The sequence below is a fragment of the Terrapene carolina genome, unplaced genomic scaffold, assembly GCF_002925995.2.
Source record: "Terrapene carolina triunguis isolate 2854851 unplaced genomic scaffold, T_m_triunguis-2.0 Scaffold115, whole genome shotgun sequence".
Taxonomy (NCBI): domain Eukaryota; kingdom Metazoa; phylum Chordata; order Testudines; family Emydidae; genus Terrapene; species Terrapene triunguis.
The window spans coordinates 255,435-263,774 of NW_020664466.1; the positions used below are offsets into that span (position 1 = coordinate 255,435).

The following is an 8,340-nucleotide window of genomic DNA, read 5'->3' on the forward strand; positions in this document are numbered from 1 at the left end:
GGGGGGGTGGCGCGGGCGCGGCACTCGGGGGGGTTCCGGTGGCGCTCGGCAGGGGGGCGGGCTCCGGCGGCGCAGCGCTCAGTGGGGGGGTGGCGCGTGGCGCGGCGCTCGGGGGGGGGGGTTCGGGGGGGCGGGGGGGTGGCCGGGGGGGGGGGGTCGAGGGGCGGTGCTTTTTTTTGCTGCTTGGGGCAGCAAAAAAGTTAGAGCCGGCCCTGGGCGGATTTGAGTATGGGCTTCTTTATTGCGATACTTGTTCCCCTGGACCCAGTTGTCCAGTAAGCACTGAATTAGTTACAGCACACTCTTTTTGTTTAGGCAAAGTTCCTCCTCTGCCTTGGTGGGTCGTGCACTTATTGACAAATTTGCTCACTTCAGAGATTCACGGCAGCTCTCAGTTCGGCCACTTTTGTTAGTGGCTCAAACCTGCCATTCACTCAGCTAAACTCATCTCTGGCCGGCATGGGGAAATAGAAGGAGAACAATCCCCGCAGTCTCTGCTGATCCACCTATGGGGTCAGGGGACAGGCCAGGGACCTTACCCTTTGGTGGGACCCACAGTCCAGGACAACTCCTCCTGTATCCAATAGGGAGTTGGGGGAATGGCGGAAACGCAGGCCCACCCTCTACTCCAGGTTCCAGCCCAGGGCCCTGTGAATCACAGCTGTCTACAGTGTTTCTTGTAACAGTTGTGTGACAGCTACAGCTCCCTGGGATACTTCCCCATGGTCTCCTCCCAACACCTTTATCCTCACCACAGGACCTTCTTCCTGATGCCAGAGCATTGTACTCCTCAGTTCTCCAGCAACACACCCTCTCACTCTCAGCTCCTTGCAAGCCCCTCACTGACTGAACTGAGGTCCTTTTTAAACCAGGTGCCCTGATTAGCCTGCCTGTCTTAATTGATTATAGCAGCTTCTTAATTGACTCAAGGTGTCCTAATTAGCTTGACTGCCTTAATTGGTTCCAACAAGTTCCTGGTGCTTGCCCACATCACAGTTCTCAAAAGGATCATTCTCCTGTAGCTATCTGGCCCAACCCTGTCAGAGTATGTACACGCCTACATCCACTACAACATGCCCAAGACCTTTATTAAGTAATAGAAACACTCACGGTTAGTGAACCCACCTCTGTCTATTACTAATAGCATTACACATTACTTCTACCTTGAAGATATATTTCTTTTCAATAATTTGTTGCCTTAAATGTTCATTATTAGCAGTTCTCAGGGGAGGGAGGAAGGGGCTGTGAACAGTTCTTAGGGGAGGGCGGGGGAAGGGCTGGTTTAAGTAGCTGGGAAAGGGAGGGAGCAGACGATAACATTCCTTTTACCTTCTTTTACACAAAGGGCATTTCTCCTGAAGCTTCTGCAGTTGCATCCTTATCAATCTTTATAAGCAACAGAGAAGGAAGAATCTGGCAACTTATATTTTAGACAAAGAAATACTAATGAATTTGCAACTTATGTATTAGACACAAAAATATTGCCTACATATGCCTTTGTTGCCTAATACCATATCAGCACATTAGCAGCTTATCATTATACTTAACCCTAAAATATCCCAACAGGTAGCAGTACCACAACCCCCCCCACACACAAAAGTCTTGTGACCCCCCCACAACTCCTTTTTGGGTCAGGATCCCTACAATCACAACACTGTGAAATTTCAGATTTAAATAGCTGAAAAATGAAATATGCAATTTTTAAAATCCCAAAACCGTGAAATTGACCAAAATGGACAGTGAATTTGGTAGGGCCCTACCTATAATACAAATAATGGTTTAATTGGAGCTAGGACAGTTTACTCCAGCTGAGGATCTGGTCCTGTAACAATATTTTTCATGGGTAGGCTATTCAAAGCCCTCTAAAGCAGACAGATGCCCCAATCTCATTAATATTTCTGGGAGCTGGGTAGACAAATCCCTAAATGACTTTGAAAATCTGAGTCTGTAAACACAAAGGGGCAGAGCTAAGGTGGTGGGTGCAACATTGTCCCCAAATGAGTCCATTATTGTGTATCCTTTGTGTTTTCTGAATGCATAATTGTGTGATGGATTTTCCTAGGTTTTCAAGTAGGAAGATTTCAGAAGGAAAAAAAGAAACAGCTTCAATCTCCAGAATTTTGAAAACTTGCTAGCAATTGGCACAAGAGGAAGAGTAAAGGTTACATTTTAAGGGATTATTTTTCATTATTTGCTTTAAAATAGGTCACTGTTCATAGTTCTTTTTAAACCTATCTCAGCACACACAGTGCTCATACTGATCATCTAATGCATCAACTTTCTCCTACTCAAGCATATTGCCTGATATATATCTCCTTCTGTGTTTTAACATAATAAACACTAATAACACAAACCTCCTCACAATGTTTGGTGTAATAATACTTATGTGAACGAAAATGAGCATTGCACAGTCAGTACAAATAAATAAAAGAAAAAGAATCTGTGTTCTTTGCTAAACCTGGTGTAAACAATTGTGTTACCTGCAAGATACTCAGGAGATACACCAGAGATGCCCCATAGATACTAACAAAACAGTACATTGTTATTCCATATATAAACCTGAGTTAATGAACAGATACTACAGAAGTACTACATTGCTATTACTCCATAGATACTACAGTATTACAACAAAGTTACCACATAGATACAGTCAGCAGAATGTGACTTTTCTTTTTGTAATTTCAATGGATAATATTGATATTTATTTTTAAGCATTTGTTTTCAATTTTTATTGATTTAAATTTTCACTATTGTGGAAAATTATGTGGGGATCAAATAATTTTTTAGTGGCAGTAGACTCTGAGATTCAAAAATGTAAACCTTTATAACTGTTAAAACACACATTGTCACCATCACATGTAAATATATACAAAGTAAATATCTTTAAATCAAACTCTAATAACTGCTCAAGCAGCATTTTTCTTACTTTGCCAAACTGTAAATTTCACTTATTATTGATGTAAATATTCTTTTTGTTGGTTTCTGTGTGTATAGTGAAATTTACCTTTACCAACATTTACAGATAAAAATCTAATCTTCCCACACCTATGCATAGATAATAAAGATTTGCTACAAAATTATTCCACAGATTATATAGGTTTATTAGATGAAATCTACATAATTACTATATAATTTCTTCATAGATACTACATACTTACAATAGAGTTACTCAATAGATATTACAGATTTACAACACTGTTATTCAAGAGATATTATAGGTATTACATAAAATATGAAGAGTTACTCCATAGATACAACAGAGTTGCTCCATGTGCTGTACAATTACAATATATATTTTCCTATAGATATTACAGAGATACAACTAAGTTGCTCCAAAGATGCTGTGACATTACCACAGAGTTACTATTAAGTTAGTCCATAAATAGTACAGAGTTACCACTATATTGTTCCATATATAACAATGAATACTGCATGGATACTACAACATTACTACTTAGATACTAGAGTTGCTACAAATGGACTCCATATGCAGTACAGAATTACTCCATAGATACTATAGTTATTAATTGTAATATATCATTTTTGAGATGGTGCGACCAAAACTGCACACCATGGATTTATATAGTGTCATTATAGTATATTCTGTTTTATTATATATCCACTACCTAATGGTTACTAACATTTTGTTAGCTTTTTTGACTGCCTCTGCATATTGAGCGAATGTTTTTCAGAGATCTATCTATGGTGACTCCAAGATCACTTTCTTGTGTGGTAACAGCTAATTTAGACCCCATCATTTTGTATTTATTGCTGGGATTATGTTTTCCAATGCTCATTACTTTGCATTTATCAACATTGAATTTCATCTGCCATTTTGTTGCCCAGTCATCCAGTTTTGTGGGATCCCTTTGTGAAGCTTCACAAACTGCTTTAGACTTAACTATTCTGAGTAATTTTGTATTGTCTGCAAACTTTGCCACTTCACTGTTTGTCCCTTTTTCCAATTTATGAATATATTGAACAACACTGGTCCCAGTACAGATGCCTGGGGGACACCACTATTTCTCTCTCTCCATTTTGAAAACTGACTATTTATTCTTACTCTTTGTTCCCTATATTTTTAACCAGTTACTGATCCGTGACAGATTTTCGTTACCAATCTGCCCAGGACCACAGTTGACCAGGCTGTGGCCACAGGATCTTTTGGGGAGGAGATGACGAGGCACACACCAAGTGTCTAAATTTTAAAGCTTTATTGATAAAACAATAAAATAACAGGAGAGAGTGCTGAGACTGTTCCCATGTCACTCAGGGGAAGAAAGAAAGCGTTAATGCCCCCAGGCCCTAACCCACTTTCATACTCACACACTCACGGTGTAACATCAGAAGAAGAGGGGGGAAAGGTGGATGGGAGTGCTATCCTGGGCCCAGGTTGTCTGAGAATCTGTTGTGCTCTCCAAGTTGCTCCAGCTTTCAGGAGGGTTTTAAGTCCTGGGCTGCTTTGGGGGTGTTTTTGTCCAGAGCCCTCTGTTCCTGGTACTCTTTGTACCAGTCCAAACAGGCTTGCTATGGTCTCTTTCCCTTTCCCAAAACATCCTAGCTTCAGGGATGCCTGACTCGGTATCCCCTCTTGTTGTCTCACCTGTGTTTTCAGATTGGCAGCCCTGGGCTTTGTTTTCCTCTCCACTGGCTTTACTGTCCTGCAGGTGCAGGTCAGTGTAGTCGGTTTCCCATGGCCTCTCGGGCAACTTTCAAGCCCCCTTCTTTCTCATCTGTCCTCCAAGTCTCAGCTGTGAGCAGTGTCCTTGGGTGGAGGCCAGCATCTTATCTTTGGACTGAGCTTGCTAGCTGCAGAGTTGAGTTAACCCATTTTCTGCTCTCTTTCTCCTCCCCTTTTGGCCTCTCTTACCTACAAAGGAAACTTCCACTCTCCACTCACACACTTTTGACCCTCTTCAAAATGCTTTGCAGTGCTTGCAACAGAGTTAGCCACATACAATGCTGATCTGTCTTCCCCAGGGGACTCCCTACTGGGAGGGGTGCATTGGGGTGTGACACCTTCCCTCTCATCCCATGATACCTTACTTTGCTTAAGAGCTCTTGGTGAGGGACCTTGTCAAGGGCTTTCTGAAAATCTAAGTACACTATGTCCATTGGATCCCCCTTGCCACATGCTTGTTGACCCCCCTCAATTTCTTCTTTTTCTTCTTCTTCTTCTTCTTCTTCTATTTCCCTCTCCACAGGCCATATCTGCCCAGCAGCCTCTTCATGGCACTGATGATCTCCTTGTTCCTGAGTGTGTAGATGATGGGGTTCAGCAGGGGGAAGACCACGGTGTGGAACACAGCCACCACTTTGTCCAGGGGGAAGCTGCGGAAGGGCCGGCAGTAGATGTAGGTGGCCGGGCCAAACATGATGATGATGATGATGATGTGGGTGATGCAGGTGGAGGCCGCTTTACTCATCCCCTTTGAGGAGCCACCCCACAGCCGGACCAGCAGGGCCCCTTAGGAGATGAGCAAGAGGATGAAGCACAGCATGGTGACCAGGCCACTGTTGAAGAACATGAAGAACTCCAGCACATAGACATCAGTGCAGGCCAGCTTGATCACCTGGGTGATGTCACAAAAGAAACTGTCCAGCTCATTGGGGCCACAGAAGGGGAGCCGGGCAATGGGAATGACCTGGATGAATGAGTGCATGAACCCCACGGCCCAGGCAGCCCCTACCAGGGCCCAGCAGACCCTTCTGCTCACCACAGTGGTGTAGCGCAGGGGCTGGCAGATGGCCACATACCTATCAAAGGCCATGCCCATGAGCAGGTTGATTTCAGCCCCTCCTAGGAGGTGGAGAAAGAAGAGCTGGGCAAGGCATCCCCCGTAGGAGATAGTCTTGTGGTGGGACAAGAAGTGGCTTATTACCTTCGGGGGGATGACAAAGCAGTAGCAGATGTCCAGGAAGGCCAGGTTGGCCAGGAAGAAATACATGGGGGAGCCCAGGTGGGGGTCACCCCAGATGCTGAGGATGATGAGGATGTTGGCTGGGAAGATGACGATGTAGAAGAGCAAGAAGAGGACAAAGAGGAAAAGCTGGACCTCCCGGGTCTGAGACAGCCCCAGCAGTAGGAACTCTGTCACCTCTGTGTGGTTCCCACGCTCCATCCCTTCAGCATGAGGTCCTGCAATAGAAAACAGGGTGAATGTTATTGTAAAATTTACTATGCACATTATGGTAGTGGTGTGGTGCAACTTATACCATGGCCCCCATTGTACCAGCTGCTGCGAAGATCCCAACTGAGATCAGGGCCCCCATCATACCAAGTGCTTCACAGACACTCAGCGAGAGGCAATCGCTGGCCAAGATGTAAGATACAGGGATATAACTAGGGCTGATTAGAAATTTTCCATCAAAATGTTTAGCTGGTGATGAAGTGAATATTTTTGTGAGAAGTGCCTGCTTCCCTTGTAATTAAAACATTTTTTTTCCTTGGAAAAACTCAAACCTTTCACTTTGAAATTTTGGGGTTTTTCACTGCAAAATCAAAAATTTCCCCCCTGACAATTTTGACCCGAAATGCCTTTTCTTTTCATTTTAATCTTTGGGGTTTTTTTGGCAGGGGAATGATGGTGGCATGTGTGTGCCTGAGTGTCACCGAAAGAATTTGGATGGGGTTTAGTGAGGAGGGGTTAGTCAGATAACCAAACCAAGAAAGTGACAGAGCCATAGAAGCAGAGAGATAAGGGGGACAGGGCACATGGGGAAACAGGAGGGCTAGTAAAGAAGAAGCATGTGGGAATTGTTACTGTGAGTGGTAATATCTTGATATTTCTTCCTTCCTTTTTTTATTCACTTATTCTTTTATCTCATCCTCCATTTATGTATGTATTCCTCCAATTTCTTATGCATGCATTTGATTAGTTGTCCCTTCATTTACAAATTAATTGAAATTATTAATGTAATTTAATCACCATTTCTTCATTTATTTACATGTTCATTCATTGTTTGTTATTCATGTATTTGTTCAATACACCATTTATGTTTTTATTTATACATTCATCTGTTGTATTCTTCCACTATTTGTTCATTCATTCACGTCTTTATTCTTTTCTTTATGTGATATACATTCATTTATTATTTCCTTCCATTGTTTATTCATTTATTTATACATTAATGTAATCATCTATCCACTTTTTATTTATTTATACATTCTATTCTTAATTTCAACATTAATTTATGTAGACATTAATTTATTCATTAGTTTAATCAATCATTCATTCTTTTTATTCTTTCACTTAGTTATACATTCTATTAACATATTATATATATATATTATATATATATATATTCCTTCATGTATTGGTATTCATTTATTTATTTCATGCATTAATGTATTCTTTTAAAAATTACTTATATTTTCATTGACTAATCAATTTAATCATGTATCAATCCCTTCATTTATTTATTTATGCATTCCTACCTGGACTTATTTATTTCTTCATTTATCAATCCAATCATGGATTCCTTCTTTCCTCTAATCCTTCATTTATATGTACATTCTGTTATTCATTTATTTATTTACATAATCATGTATTTATTCCTTTATGTATTTATCTGAACATTCACTGATTGCTTCATTGATATATTTATACAAATATTTATCACTTAATTATTAATTATATTTAACCAATTACATATCCCTTCACATTCATGTGTAGACATTTATTAATTCATTGTAACACTTACTTGGTCTTTTATTTACTAATTAATTTATGAATTTATTTACTTTTTAATTATTTATTTCTACATTCCTTCCTTCCTTCCTCCTTTATTCATTTATTAATTCTTAGGTCCCGATTGTGCAGACACTCTACAGTCCCCTGTCAATCATTGGGATGACTCAGCAACATGAAGTTCAGCACACACATTGCAGCACCGTGTGTGTGTGTGTGTGTGTGTGTGTTACTTAGTTCCTACTCTAGCCATTTATTAATTAAGATAATCCTGTATTTATCCTTCCTTTTACTCATTCATTCCCCAGCTATTCATTCTCCTGCATTGATTGTCTTGATAAATATGCACCATGGCCAGGCAGTGTGAACAGTGACATTAGAAACACTCCTACACCCTTCCCCCCACTGTATTCCCTGAAAATCCCAAACTCTGACCTCTCCGGGAATGTCTGGGATAGCCAGAGGCTGCAGGTTGGGATTGATGGGGATTGGCAGAGCTGTGTGTGTGGAAAATCCAGGGCTGGGATAACAGGGATTGAGGGGCTGTGGCAAAGCTGGGGATGGGGGAAGCCCAGGATTGGAAAGAAAGAAAGAAAGAAAGAAAGAAAGAAAGAAAGAAAGAAAGAAAGAAAGAAAGAAAGAAAGAAAG

At 41.2% G+C, this 8,340-nt stretch overlaps 1 pseudogene; it reads right to left on the reverse strand.

The window, feature by feature from the left end:
- Positions 1–5,186: 5,186 nt before the first annotated feature.
- Positions 5,187–6,594, reverse strand: LOC113406655 (annotated as a pseudogene).
- Between the last annotated feature and the right edge of the window lie 1,746 nt (positions 6,595–8,340).